The sequence below is a fragment of the Tenrec ecaudatus genome, chromosome 2 (assembly GCF_050624435.1).
Source record: "Tenrec ecaudatus isolate mTenEca1 chromosome 2, mTenEca1.hap1, whole genome shotgun sequence".
NCBI lineage: Eukaryota > Metazoa > Chordata > Mammalia > Afrosoricida > Tenrecidae > Tenrec > Tenrec ecaudatus.
Window position 1 is genome coordinate 277,322,859 of NC_134531.1, and position 15,073 is coordinate 277,337,931.

The 15,073-nt window shown below is 43.3% G+C and overlaps 1 non-coding gene and 1 pseudogene across 1 annotated transcript; one reads left to right on the top strand and one right to left on the bottom strand.

Moving 5' to 3' along the window:
• The first annotated feature begins 7,362 nt into the window (after window positions 1-7,362).
• LOC142441487 (ubiquitin-conjugating enzyme E2 variant 1 pseudogene) lies at window positions 7,363-7,630 on the top strand (annotated as a pseudogene).
• A 6,962-nt stretch (window positions 7,631-14,592) lies between these two features.
• Window positions 14,593-14,755, bottom strand: LOC142442066 (U1 spliceosomal RNA). The gene has a single exon (XR_012783321.1). It is a non-coding gene; the product is annotated as a U1 spliceosomal RNA (small nuclear RNA).
• Window positions 14,756-15,073: the final 318 nt, after the last annotated feature.

The window sequence follows — 15,073 nt, forward strand, 5'->3', positions numbered from 1 at the left end:
ATATTATTATGGGTTTGAATCAACTGAGTGATAGTGTTTTGCTGAGTTTATTTGAACGGAAATGGGCTATTGTCTATCTGCCTAGAAATGGCAGAGAAATCAGAAAGGCAGTAAATAGCTTGAGAATGAGGATGTTGAAAAACAACAAATGGATAAAGGATGAAACATATGAGAGATGTCGAAGCATGCATGCGGGTTCGGTCTTTTTATATTGAATGCATTTTGGAATGGATTCTTTGAGGACGCTGGCTGTTATATTGTTAGGCACCATTGGGTCTGTATCAACTCATAGAGAGCCTATGCACAGAAGAACAATATGTTGTTTAGACCTGTGCCATCTTCACTATTGTTTCTCTGTTGACATTGGTAGATGGTGGCAGCTATGGTGTCAACCCATCTTGATAGATGTCTCCCTCCCTCTTTTATCTGGCACCCTCCTTTAGCACACCTGATATCCTCCTCCAGGGAACTGACGCTCCTGATAATGTTTCTAAAGTACATGAGATCGTTCTGACTAGAGCAGGGTAAGAAATATACAAGATGGGACCCAGCAACTAGGCTCCAATGATAGCGCCAATATAGATATAAGTGACTGTATTTGGATGAACTTTTAAAATGTTATTATTTCAGAAGACATCGAGATAAAAGATTTTCTACATCCTTTGGTGACCATCAACTGGGACCTTAAACCCTGATGAGTAGTCAAGGAAGCTGCCATTATTGGTCTCTCGTCCGTTATAAGAAAGAAGAAGGGTATAAAACAAACAGCACATGCAAACAATTAGCGCACTGGACTAGCCACGCTGAACCAAACCAAACTCACTGTGATTGTGTCAATGTCATTTCTTAACGACCTGTAAGATGGGGAAGAACTGTACCCTGTGAGTTTCTGAGACTGTAATTCTTTATGGAAATAGAAAGCTCCTGTGGAGCAACTGGTGGTTTCGAACTGCTGACCTTTCAGTTAGCAGCCCAACGTGTAACCGCTACATCCCCAAGGCTCCTACTGGACTCATTGATCATGCGTATATCAGTCACCACAACCCTGAGACAAGAACTCGGTGGTGCTCAGTTAGTGCTACCCTACCAGCTGCTGGGAAAGGGATTCCATCAGAACAGTGGTTCTCAACTTCCTGACATCGTGACCCTTTAATGCCGTTCCTCACGTTGTGGTGACCCCCAACCACAACATTATTTCCATTGAAACTTATAGATGTAATTTTGCAACTGTTATGAAGCATCATGTAAATATCTGGTATGCAGGATATATTTTCATTGTTAAATCATAATGATTAATCACAAAACAATATGTAATTATATATTGTGCAACATTTATTTCTAATGACAAATAAAGGAAATGTTGTCTGGAAGCAGGGTGCAGCATGGGTAACAGTCTTCACACCGGGTACTCGTATGTGGGCGTATCTGCATGTGGGTGGACCTGCCTGGAGACGGATAGCGGAGTGGTGTCTCTATTCCTAAGACCATCAGAAATATGTGTTTTCTGATGGCCTTAGGGGACCCCTGTGAAAGGGTCGTTTGACCCCCAAAGGGGTCACAACCCACAGGTTGAAAACCGCTGCATAAGAAGGTCCTGGGTAAAGTAGAGGAAAACTATGGGACAAAACTCCAAATCATAAAACAGACCAAGCTTCCTGGTTTCAGAGAGAATGGTGGAGCAGGAGAGAAGATGGTCTTCAGTCACCCTTCTGGTCTGGAAGAGAACTCACCTTTCTGACTCAATTTTCAGACAAGCCCCAGTGTGAAGGGGAGCAATACCCGAGTGAATATACACACCTTAGGTAAGGACAAGCAACCATGAGAGATCAAAAGGGTGAAATGCATCCAAGGACAAAGTTTAGAAGGGTTGGAACAGAAGGAGGGATGGAAATAGGAAACACCCAGAGGAGGTGGGATAAAGGATTGTTCATCACATGAAACAAAATGAATATGAAGTTTCATGTAAAATGGAGGACCTGCTTGGTAAACCGTCGCCTAATTTACAACAAAATATTTTTTAAAAGAATGTTATTTTTTCTATCCAAAGAAATTCACCTAATTAAGGGTAGTAAATAAACATTCATCCCCAAAATTAATGCAAAATCAGCCCCCAATAGGAAGTTTTTTGGTGAGAATTAGGCTGTGGAGTGATTGGTTATATCAAATAATAACTCATTTACCTAACTCTGTACTGTATCTGAATAGTTTTTAGATTAAAGTACCTCTACGTTTACCAGTTTCCTTTACTCCTATCTCTCCCCCCACTTTAAAAATCATATTAGTATACTCTTTATAAAAAGCACATCTGTAGGGGATGGAAAGCAAAGGTCTGGTACTTGAATGCTGGAGGGCTGGGCATGATGACTCAGGAACGCAAACCAATAGCGCCACTTTCCCTCTTGGATCCTTTCTGGGCCTTTGGCGTGGTAATGCCGCTGTCCATTCCAATTTCCCTTCCTTCACTTCCCTCGATTCCCATTTTAGTCCCAAGGTTCTTACAGTCAGAAGACGGAGACCAGTGACGGTATCTAAACTATTATTTTACAGATGAGAAAGATAAAGCAAGCAAAAGAGCCCAACTTGTCTCATTCTTAACTGTTTACCTGTAACAGCCCTTTCACTCGGATGATGGTGTAAAACACTTCCGCTGGCGTCTCGGCTCCTTCCTAGTGCGCTCTCTATTCCGTAGCACACTTCCTGTCTTCTTTCCTCACCTCCCTTTGGTCCCCACGGGTGTGCCTATGTACTTACGCATGTGTGTATGGGCGGGCATGGTGGGTGGAGAGAGAAGAGAAATAGGAGGGTGTGGATAATTGAATATGGTATTGTTATTAAACTTTCCATGAAATTTGGAAATCATAATTATTCTCATTTGGTTAGGAACTAGTCATCAAATGTGATCATTAGGATTGTTTTGTTGAATTTCTCCGGTCGAGGCAATTCAATCAACTGCGTATTACTCATCTTTAAGGCAATACTGTTGTACTGTCTATAAAACACCAGCCAATGCTGTCTTGCATTTTATCAGCAAATGAGTCCACTATAAACTTTGTTTGCTCTTGATTAAGCCTTCCTGCCTGGAGCAGGTGGTGAGACTCTGGGACTGGGAGGCAGGTGGGAGACCAAGGTAAGGTGGGTAGACTAAGAAGGGTCATTTACATGTTCGGTTTGAAGTCATTGAATTCGCAGGCATGGCTGAGAGCGTGCCTTCCAATGCATCCAACTGCACTGCTTGCAGGGCAAAGGTCCCTGTGTGTTCTGTCGAAGGCCCACTCTTTTTCAGACCAAGTAAATCCTAAACAGGTGCAGCCCTAATCCAGGGCCTTGGGAGGAGCTGTTAGCGAGGCAGTTGTGGGGGTTGGACTGCTTCAAGAAGAAGGCAGTAAGCAAGGGACAGTGCAGAAAGACCAGAGAGTTATTTAGTTCCAACAGCGTTGTCAGCATGGCTACAGTGACTCTCCTGCTTGGATTTTCGAGGTCTCCCTGTCACCAATGGCTTGGAACCTAAATAACCCAGCGGTGGTCTAAAGTTTGAACTTGGCTGCCAATGGAAAGATGGGTGGTGGATTGGAAGAAATGTCTGCTGATCTACTTTAGAAAAATCAGCCGTTGAAGCCCTGATGGAGCACAGTTCTACCCTGACACACTTGGAGTCGCCCGGAGTCAAATTGGCTGACTCCGTGACAATTGGGAGCTGGGACCGGGGCAGGCAAGCAGCGGCTACTTAGATCAGTGAGGTCTGCGCATCAACCAGGGACTGTGGCTGAACATCAAAGCTGGGCACTCAGAATCCGCAAAGGATGTATTTTTGTTTTCAATGGCCTATTATTATTACTTTTACAAGTAAGCCAAATCCAGATAGTATGCTCAATGACTTGGATCCTTCCCCTTTACACTCCTATAGAAAACCCCAAACCACACTCATGACCTTCGAATCCATTTGCACTCTGCAACCCTCTAGGGCAGGGCAGAGTTGTTGGTTTCTGACTCTGTGACCCGTGAAAAACGAAAGCCTCATGTTCCCCCCCAAGAAACAGCTGGTGGTTTTGAACTCTGATCTTGTGTTTAGCAGCTCAAGTCATAACCCACTACACCAGCGGGGCTCCCCAAATACAGCAGGACTAAGAGCAGGGCTCACCCAAAGTTGGACTTACTCCTATACAATTCAAGTGTGCTCTAGTGATAAGTCTGAAAAATATTTGATCAAGTTACTGAGCAAGAAAAGCTTGAGAGAAAAAAGGAAGTCAAGAGGGGGAAGGAGGCGAGGGAGAAAAGAGACACAAAACAATAAGGCAGGGATGGATAAACCTCGATCCTATCTTTCCAAATAGTGTTAGTAACTTGCTCCAGCAGATCTGGATTTGGTGGCTTGGGAAAGAAACAGAGACGTGTGTGGGAGGACCGCCGTGAAGGGATGGATGTGGCTGGAGGAGTGTCAGAGGGTCAGGAGGACGGGGAGTGATTAGCGCGTGGTGTTCCAGACAGGGTTAACTCCAGAGCTGACCCTTGCTGAATGAGGACTAGACACACAGGCATGTTTAAACATGAAAAGAAAAATGAGAAAGTGGGAGTTATCGTCAGAAGGAAACTCCACTGCTCGAAAAGAGAGTAGCCTGAGTGTGAAAGGTTAATTCCTGGGCTCCCAAAGCCCTCAGGCAATTTCAGAGAACATTCCTTTGGTCTTTGGTAGTTATTAAATGAATAGCCTATAGTCACCACCTCCTGGGTCTCAGAAGCCAAAGCCCAACTACTGCTCAGTCTTAAAGAAGAGTTAGCTTTTGGGAGAATGTATACAAATACCATGGTTTGGGGGCAGAAAGCCTGACTGTCTCGTTGGGAAAACAATTATTTTATAAAGAGTGACTAATGTTTAGTTCGCTAAAAATTTCTTTCTCCCTTTCTTGGAGCTGAGACCCTGTCACTAAAATAGGCACGCCTTTCAGTGTGTTTAGTATCAGTTACAGACGAGCTAAAGTGAAACCCACTGTGTTTATTTAGGAAGGAGGACACTTGCTCCGACACTTGCTTTGATTGCTAGTGGAAGCAAAACCAGTCTTGGCTGCACAGGTGGGGGAAATGCTGTGTAGATCAGGGTCACCATCATCTAACTCCAGTGCCACTGGGACGCTGAATACGTGGAAAGAAATAAGGCAAGGGGCGAGGGAGACTAGGGAAGAAAAGGAGAGTGTAAGATGAAGACTAACAGGGAAAACAAATTCTTTTTCAATTGGATATAGCGGGTAGTAAAGTGCCACCAGATGTTGTGTGGCATGACATTTAATGGCACCAGGACGATGGGCTCCTGTCCCTGAGGGTAGACAGGGGACCAGTGTGTCATGTGTGGAGCTGGAAAGCCACCTCCCTGAGAGCTGCTTTGTGGACAGAGGTAAAGGTTTCCCTAGAGAGCGCGGCATCGGCAGTGGTAGGAGGCACAGAGCAAACGCACGGATGACCACCCCCACAGCTACAGTGAGGGGAGAGAGCCTATTTTAAAGCTCCATTAACAAAGAACTTTACTCAAGGAGGAGCTGTTAATAAGTAATGAAACAAAGTGCTGGCTGTGGAGATTAAATGCCCCTGTGTCTAGGTACAAAGTTCATGCTACAGAGTGCAGCTGTCACCCTGTCCATAACCCCAGCGCAGCCTGAGAACCCCAGGTTCAAAACGTGTCCTGCTGCCTTCCTGTTACCAGGCTGCCCAGTACAAGGTCCACCCGGGGTTCAGAGTTCAGCGTCTGAGGCGCTGCTGACTGCCTTCTTTGTTCAGCTCGGGCGGGCTTTAGATAAGACATGAACTGCTTATTTAAGACGATTATTACAGACAACGGACAGATTAGTTTCCCCCATTCTTACTCTTACTCTTTATAGTCAAGCTTAAACAGTACCAAACTGTAATTTCTTAAGGATTTGAGGATTTGTCTGTGCAGAAAAGCAAACAGTGTCAGACTATATCAAAGACTAGGCCAAAAAAGCTCTCTGTGGAATAATGCAGTTCCAAACAGACACACAAAACAGAGGTCCTGGGATGCGTGAGGACCTGTAAGGACCTTCAGTGCAGGTCAGAGAATTCACTCTCCAGCTGATCGGAGATCAAACGAGTCGATTTGCCCTTCAAACCAAGCAGCACCTGCCTCACATGATAGTCAACCGGTGCTCATTTATTACTGGGTGGTACCATCCTCTTTCTCTGTTCTTTTGATTTATCTGCTGTAGATATACAGAGAGAAAAATAAAAATCACTTTGCCATTGTTTGGCCTGATTCTAGTAAGGGTCTTGGGAGGGAGGCATGGCACGTATTAAGGTACATGGATCCTCATTTTAGAAACAAGGGTGGGGGGGACTCAGAGAGGTGAGCAACTTGCTCAGGATACCAGAGTTGGCATGCAAGGGTAAGTCAAAAAGCACGGCCAAGTTCATCCATGCGTGGGTTCACTCCAAACAACGTGTCTCTGCAATGATTGATGGATGACTGCAGGCAAGTTCTCGCAGCCAGTCATACACTTGTCTTAGTCTCCTGAGGGTGCCCATAAAAAAAAGAATGGGTGCCAACAGCATTGAGCAATGATAAACTAGCACAAAGACCTGAGCCTTTTCTTTTAAGTAAGACAGAAGCTGATGAAGCTGATGGAATGGAACGGCCATAAGCAGAGAGGAGACTTGAGTTTGCCAATAGGAGCCAGAGGGCGAGGGCTAGAGAAAACCGTGGTGTCCCTGGGGAATTGCAGGGCTGGTGCACTCACGACAGAGAGGTCCAGTCAGAAGGTCGTGGTGGCTTTTTCAGGGGGACTCTGGAGGGCCACTCTTGATAGGTTTCCTTGAAGGACCCTGATGACCACGGAGGCTTGTATCGAAGAAGTTTTAAGAAAATTGAAAACAGCATTGGTGAGAAAAATGCCAGGAAAATTTCTCCAAGGAATAAGTGTTTTGTTTTTTGGGGGGCATCCCCTTCTTATTCCCACGAGTTTTATTGGCATATAATTTACATATCAACCTTTGAGTAGTTCCATTGTTCAATCATATCGAGGGGAGTTGTGTAATCACTACCATATCTGTCTTAGAACATGCCCGCCCCCCCGCCAACACCCACCCTGTTTTGTTTTTTATCACAATTCACCTGCTCATTCTTTGAAGGTAGCAATGAGGATATCATTGGGAAACCTTACCCCTTCCAGCTCTGATCTGTCTCTTCAGGCTTTTTCCTGTTCGCCAGATTCAAGTTCATTGATATGGAACAGGATCTGAGGACCTTGATGATTCCCGAACTGCCATTTTCACATGGTATAAACTTCAGGAAAGGGCTGGAGAGATGGAAATACTGCACTCAGAGGTACATAGATAGCAACGCCACCACGGGCTCAGACAATGTATGAAAACCAGATATACAGCCTTAAAATAGAATGTGGACCCAAATACCCAGAAGCACCCCCTTTGTAAGATTTGTAACAAAAATGAATATGAATGGAGAAATAGTTCTAATGATGTGGTGGACCCAAGAGTCATATCAGTGCTAGCAAAATGGCAGAATTCCTACAGCATCTAAGTTGTTCTGCAAGAGCTCCGGTGCCTAATGATGTCTAAAGAAAACATGAAGCTCCCTCAGCCACCCGAAGGACAGTGTTACAGCAGTTAATCACCAAGAAAAACCACGGGCCCTCTCCTCCCCCATTCGATTGAAGCAGTCTCCATTTTCCACGGTAGTACATTTTTTAGATAACGTCTTGTAGACCTCAAAGTACTGGACAGGAAGCTCCCATTCAAGGGCCAGTTATCTTAAGACACTGTACATGATACTAATGTTTTGTCCATTTGAAATATGTAAGTTGTGCTCTAACAAAAAAAGAGAAGTACATAGACACAGACAGAGGATATGTCAAGAAACAACAGCTTCTCGTTGTGATATTGTTTTAATAAGCCTTTCTATGATTTTGTCGCAATACTTTTGTGTTGCAGAAGTAGGAGCACCATCTAGCTCCCTCTCGCCTTCGAGTTAGAGTTTTTCCACTGTTTTTTATGCCCTGACACCTACATTCTCTAAGTCGGACTATTTCTCTTTCATTCTCCTTCTTGGAAGTGAACAGAGCTGGAATAAAACACACGAGGGAGGCCGTCTGTAAATGTGCTTTTAAAGAGAGCTTACGAGGAGCCTGAGTGGCACTGCGATTAAGCGCTTAGCTGCTGACCCAACGGCTGCAGTTGAAACTCAGCAGCTCTTCCCAGGAGGAAGGTGACCCGCCTGCTTCCGTAAAGAAAGGCAGTGGAAGCGCTGTGGGGCAGCCCGGGCACACCCTACAGGCTTCCAGGAGTAAGAATTGCCTAGACGGCAACCACAACAGAGGTGGAAGGTAAGGTTTTAGGGAAACTGAGTTTGACTCGATGTTGGTAGAATGTTGGCAGAATGATTCATACTCCTTCTCCCAGTTAGGAGGCCAAGGAGGCTGGGGTTAGACTCAGTGGGAGATTCAGGATGCTGCTTCCTATAGTCACAGCATTGAGTAATACTTTATCTCAGAAGAGAGAACAAGAAAATCTATGGGGATGCACTAGCAACCAAATGCTTAGAATTGAAGTTACCACCTCCTTTCAAATCATAAAGTTAAGATTCCCTTATTCTTTACATTAGAACCGACTGTAGAAATCATGAATAGGTTTCATTCTTTTGGCACACACACACACACACACATATCTGAGCCTATAATGTTAAAGAAGCCCTATGCATTAAAGAAGCCCTAGTGGTGCAGCGGTTCAGTGCTCTCCTAAACACCAGAAATTCCAAACCACCAGCCACTCTACACGAACACGACGGGCAGTCTGCTTGTGTGAACATGATCACATTCGAAGCACTCTGGGGCAGTTCTCCTCTATCCTATAGGGTCACAATGAGTCGGCATTTTCACAGTTCCTTGACATAGTTATCTATGAAGAAGCCACAAATCAAAATCCAGATGCATTACACGTCTAGTTCTTTTTTTTATATCTTTGACCTTCAGTTTTATTATCATTAAAAGTGAAAATATTATTTTCTGACAAATAATATACATTTACATTAGTATCTAGTATGCTAAAGTGTATATTACTTGAATATTAAAACATATTTTTTTACATTTTATTAGGGGCTCATACAACTCTTATCACAATCCATACATATACATATACATACATCAATTGTATAAAGCACATCCGTACATTCTTTGCCCTAATCATTTTCTTTTTTTTTTTGCCTTGCGGACCTGGTTGTACCAGAGGATGTACACGTCTAGTTCTTAAAGAGTTGGACTATACTAGGAGGGGAAAGGCAAGAAGTATGTAACCAGATCAAGAAGTGATATTTTAACAGAATAAATATTTTTTTAAAAGCATAAAAACTCAGGTATAAGGAAGAGCAGTGGGAATCGGAGACCAGTCGTTATTTACAAATAAAGACTTTACTTATTTGCTCAAGGTGAGACATAAGAATAGGTGTTAAACGTATGCAAAGCCTTGACACCCCATAACCATATGAGGAGATAGAGAGTCATTATATTTTATATAAATATTTGTTGAGGCTAATGTGTCAACGAATAAAAAGGTGCCCGGTCTCATTCCAGCATCCTGGCCATCCGTATGAGCGAGTTCACTACTGTGGCCATTATGTCGATGTGTCTCGTTGACATTTTCTTTCATTTTCCCTGAGCCACTTCTAACCCTAACAGGATGTCCTTTCCTAGATATGGTCTTTCCTGATGAGCTGTCCAGAGCAAGGGCTTCCGTGTCCTCTGTGTTTCACAAATGACTTTTAGGAGTGATAAAGGAGTGCGTCGCATGAGTAGCACTGAGAACTGTGAAGAGACATCAGAGACAAGGAAGTGCATCAGTTGTCGTTTTTCTACACGCGAAAGATAACGCAGACCCGGCCTGAGGTATGGAAGAGGCTTGAGAGTTGGTGGATCTTCAGATATTGCAGATATAAACCAGTGATTTACAGGATGGGGGAGAGAAAGGACTGAACGATAGTGTCCACTTTTCCTGTTAGGAAGACTGAAGAAATGCTCTGGTGTGAGATAGGGAGGGAAAGGGGAGACGCTGTTTTACAGGAGCAGAGGTGTCTATGTGTGGCCAAGTAGAGCATTGTGAACAAATACCTGGAAATACAAGTCAGCACCTGAAGAAAACATGTGTGTCATGTGTGTCTTCAGAGCATAGGTGTTGTTGTAGTCCTCTTAGGTTCTCTATAATTAATGCTTAGCTTCCTTTCTTAATGCGAGGTTGCTGCTCCCCATTTACCCGCCATCTTCACCAACAGAAATATCAATGCCTCTTCCAAAATGTCAATGCGCCTGTGGCAATTACATAATCTCCTGTCAACTTGCGAAGGGGCGGAGTCTAGCCTACCAATAAAGCCACAGCCAATGAGTCCTCTGTGTGGGACTGGCTTCTCCTGAGGATTCTGGAAACTCCGGTATTCCTCCCTGAAGTCAGGAGACAGACTCTGTGGGTTTTTTGGTTTGTTTTTTTAAGCAAAAGGGAATAAATTTATTTGAGCCCATACGGGAAACCCTAAAGGGGTCCAGCATCCCCTACTAGTGTAGGCATGCCCAGGCAAAGGGTCACACCGTTAACTGTACCCCCATGTCCCAGAGGGACTCCCCTTGAGCCGAGCAGCCCCAAAGCCCCAGGACTGGCTGGGGGTAGGGATGAGGAGACAGACTCTGCTTAATCATATTCCTGATGACAAGCCACATGGAGCTTTCCTAGAGGTCTGGAGCTGGAGGGGCCACTTGGAGACCCCAGCCAGCACCGAGATGCTTCCACTGCCACTGGAACTTCAAGACTTCCAACCCACTGGCCTGTGATCTTCCTGCATTTGGCATCATTTAATCTGCTCCACGAGTCTGAAGAGGAATTTATAGATTGGTATTGAACATATGGGATAATATCAGACTTGTGGACTTGATCTGGACTGGGCTGGTATGTTTTCTCAATATTCAGTTGTTCTTGTATATAAAGCTCTTTCTTATACACATAAGAGTGTCTCTGGATTTGTTTCTCTAGTCTACCCAGACTAACACAGCTCCCCTCCCCTGGTATTAACTAAATTTCATTCCTGTGGATGGTCTGTATGTCACCGCCTCACTTTAAAAGTTTTAGTTCCCATATATTTACAAAAGACATGGCAAACTTGTGACTATTGGATCCTATTGGTTCAATGATATTTTATTTGGTTCCCACATGTGTGGAACTATTGAATTTTACATCTGAATTCATTATCAGTATCTAAAATTTGTAGATTTCTCATCAACATTGGCATTTCTGGTTTCTGTCACAGACCAAAATGAAGCGATGCTGGCAGGATGCCCACAGCACAGTCATCAGTTGGAGCTCCGTGGTGGCTAGCCTTTACAGAAGGCATTTCCTCTCAGGGTGACTACAATCCTCACTGCTCTAGATTACATTTCCGTTATGTATCCCAAACAGATATGCCGAAGTTCTAAAACACAGTACCTATACATATGACCTTGTGTAGAAATAGGGTATTTTTCTGTGAACAGGTACATTTCTGTTCCGTAAGTCCACACACTTAGGATATTGCTGTTCCAGCACCGCTAGTTAACTCTGACAGGTCCCTGAAGATGTGATCAGTTAGCAAGAAGCTGTACTGGAGTAGGGGGGTGTCCATCCTGTTTCAATATGAGTGGCATTAAAAGAGAGAAGCAGAGGGAAGAGCCCCACAGAAAAGCCGGGGGCTACGAGAGGCTGAAAGACATAGTGTGTTAGGCAGGGTTCTCCAGAGAAACGAAACCAGGATGCTAATACTTTTATACATATTTATGCAGATAGATAGCTAGATAACATAAGAAGTAAACAGTTCATTAAATGATAAAGCAGTACAAATGGCTCAGAGCAACTCACTCTCCCATGAGACAGTTGTGAGACACTGGCAGTCCTTCAAGTCTTGAGGGCACAGGCAGAAAACAGCAAGGCAGGACACCAACAGTCAGTCAGACGACAGGGTCTGACAGTCCCCAGCTCAAGAGATGTAAATTCCAATGGTGTGGCGAAGCAGGTCTTGAAGGAACCTCAAATTACAGTGACATAGTCCATGGGTTAGTTGTCCCACGGGTAGTGTAGCTTGCATTGAGGCAAAGAACAAGCAAGGCAGCCGCACACTGGTCCGAAGATCAAAGAGCAAGAGACAAGAAAGGCAAGGCTCCCTGAACCATTTATCTCTCTGCCCTTCAATTAATCCCACATGTGTTTATCGGCCAAGTTGGCACAATAAACTACCTCAGTATCTTCAGAAAACATGGCTCTGATGACACTGAATTTTGACTCCTAGCTGTTGGAACAGAAAGACAATAAAGTTCGGACTTACAGGTGATCCACTTTGTAGTCCTTTATTATTGTAGTCCTAGCACACTAATACAGACTTTAATAATAAAGGCATATATTTATAAGGCACCATCTGACTTGACTTGCATCTCTCATTTACAGTATCTGTGTGATGCACACAATATTTGAATTTGTAGTTCCTGGTTTAGTGGAATAATTTTATCAAGTTATAACTTTATACTTTCAAACTACCTTTCCTGGCAAAGCTAACACGCACCTCTCTGTCCGATATTTGCTCCAGTTAATTCATATGCTTGCCCATGGCATAAAATCCTGTACACACAAGGCCTTTATTCCTCTGATGTGGGACACTCCTACCAATATTCCACTTTGTTTCACTCTGCTCCCTTTGTTTCATTAGCTGTTGTCAGATGAACTGTGCTTTTCTCTACAAGTCCTTTTTGGAAGGTTTTTTCATATCCCATTTTTCATAGAAAAATGAAATTGAAAGATAATGGAAAAATTTGAAGACCGTGTATAACTCTGTGCCCCTGTGTCATGTTGCTGTGATCAGATACCATCGAGGCTCTGACTCAGAGTGAATCTCCATACAACTAAACGAAATACTGCTTGGTCATGCACCATTCTCACAATTGGTCCTATGCCTGAGCTCATCGATGCAGCCACTGAGTGCATTTATTTCATTACGCGCCTTACCTTTTTCCCCACCCTCCACTTTACCGTATATTATCTCTTTTTCCAGATTGGCCCAAAGTATATCAGATGAAGTCTTGCCATTCTTGCCACTAAGGAGCCCTCTGGCCTTACTTAGACCAATACAAAGCCATTTGTCCTTTTAGCAATCCAGGGTGCTTTCAATATTCTTTCCCAGCATCACAGTTCCAATGCATTAATTCTTCTACAATCTTCCTTATTCAATTCCCAACTTTCACAGGCATGTGGTGCAACAGAGAATATAATTGCTTGGATCAGGCACACCTTAGTCCTCAAAGTAACATCCTTGCTCTTCAGTACTCTACAGAGGTCTTGTACAGCAGGCAGATTTACCTAATGCAGCAATCTTTTAATCTCATGAATGCTGCTTCCATGAGCACTAATTGTGGGTCCTAGTAAAGACAAAGTCCTTGACATCAACCTTTTCTCCATTTATCATGATGCCACCTATTGGTCCAGTTATGGGTATTTTGGTCTTTCGTACATTGAGTTGTAATCCATACTGAAGGCTTCAATCCTTGATCTTCATCAGTAAGGGCTTCAAGTCTTCCTCACCGTTAGCAAGCAAGGTTAGGTCATCTACACTTCTCGAATTGTTAATAAGCCTTCCTCCAATCCTGATGCTGCACTGTTTTTCATATAGTCCAGCGCTTCATCAGCTTGCTGAAAATATCAATTTCAGTTGGCATTCCATTATTTCTCGGGGTATTTTTTCAGGCTGATGTTTTCAGGGCAACTTGAACTTTCTTCAGCAACCTTGGTTCTTGATCATATGCCAACTTCTGAAATGGTAGTAGGCTGTCAACTAGTTCTTTTTGGTAGAGTAACTCTGTGTATCCTTTCCATCTTCTCTTGCTGTTTGTGAATCAATATTTTGGCTATAGAAACTTTCTAGATTGTAACTCATGGCTTGAATTTTTTTTGGAACTCTTTCCGTTTCAGATATGGTGAATGTGTTCTTCTCTCTTAGTTTTCTAATTCTAGGTCTTTGCACATTTAGATTCATATTCTGGAGTTGCCCTTTGGAAATTTCTATTCAGTTCCTTGACATCATCTTTTCTTCCTTTTGCTTTAAATTTTTTTTAAATTAAAAGCTAGTTTCAGAGTCTCTTCTGACATCCACTTTGATCTTTCCTTTCTCTCCTGTCTTTTAAATGACCTTTTCTTTCTTCAGGAATGCTGTTCTTGATGTTCTCCCACAGCTCATAAGGTATTTTCCTCATTAGTGTTCAAAATATGTCTAACCTCTTCTGGAGATGTTATTGAAATTCAGGTGGGGGAGATTCAAGTTTGTATCTTGACTCCTGCAGACTTATTTTTATTTTCTTCAGTTTTATCATGAACTTACATTTGAGAATGGATGCTCTGCCCCACAGTTGGCACCTGGTCAGGTTTTAACTGCTTACTTTGAGCTTCACCATCATGGAAGTCCGTGTGTATAGAAGTCTTTTGTGTTGCTGACAAAAGGTATTTGCTATGAAGAAGTCATTCATTTTGCACAATTCTATTATGTGATCTCCAGTATCACTACTTTTTTTCTCTTTTTTTTCTCAGGGGAGAGCGCGAACGCAGTCCCCCACTACCACAAATTTTGCAGTCGAGTTTCCCGCATTTGGGGAAATCGCAGGGGTCAGCACACCCCAAGTGCAATGGGTGAGCCTCGCCCTGGGAAAACCACCTTCTTGATCATGGTGTCTCCCTGCCAGGTAAGTATCTCCAGTATCACTACTATAACCAAGCTGATATTTTCCAACTACAATTCCTTCCTCTTTGTTTCCAACTTTTGCATCCAAATCACCAATAGCTATCAGTGCATCTTGAGTGCATGTGTGATCACTTTCTGACTGAAGCCACTGGTAGAATGCTTCAATTTCATCATCATTAGCTTTTATGGTTGGTGCATAAAGTGGAATAATAGTTATGTTGATTGGATTTCCTTGAAGGCATATATATATAATCTAATCATTGGAAGCATTGTACTTCATAATGGATTTAGCAAGATCCTCTCTGACAAAGAATGGCATGCCATTCC